The sequence below is a fragment of the Geospiza fortis genome, unplaced genomic scaffold, assembly GCF_000277835.1.
Source record: "Geospiza fortis unplaced genomic scaffold, GeoFor_1.0 scaffold102, whole genome shotgun sequence".
NCBI lineage: Eukaryota > Metazoa > Chordata > Aves > Passeriformes > Thraupidae > Geospiza > Geospiza fortis.
The window spans coordinates 2703500-2703914 of NW_005054373.1; the positions used below are offsets into that span (position 1 = coordinate 2703500).

General features: G+C 59.5%; 1 protein-coding gene across 1 annotated transcript in view; it reads left to right on the top strand.

Annotated features, from left to right (window-relative positions):
- Nucleotides 1-415, top strand: part of LOC102040110 (cadherin-1) — an 18318-nt gene that overhangs the window by 6946 nt on the left and 10957 nt on the right. The window lies entirely within an intron of this gene.

Consider the following 415-nt stretch of genomic DNA (forward strand, 5'->3'; position numbering starts at 1 on the left):
CGAGGAGGACGATTAGGGACCCCCAGCCCGCTGCTGTCCCCGCCTTATTGCTGCTTTTGTGCCTTGGGGGTTCCTCCTGCCGTGCCCCCCACCCCAGCGCAGCCCCCTCACCTCCTCACCTGCGTTTTTGTGGTTATTATCTATTTTTTAAGGTATGGAATGACGGCGTGTGATGCTGCGGACAAGGGGATGGGAGCTGGGTCAGTTTTAATAAAGGATTTGGTTTTTTTAGATGTCCCAGGCTCTGTGTCACTTTGTGCCCTGGAGATTGGTGCTGCCCCCAGCCCTGCAGTGACCCCTCCCCAGCCCTGTCCCCCCTTGCCCACTGCAGTGTGGAACCTGTGGCACAGCTGCAGCGCCACCCATGCAGGAGCAGTGCCCATGCCCCTCAAAGGGTGCTGATGGGCACGGGCAG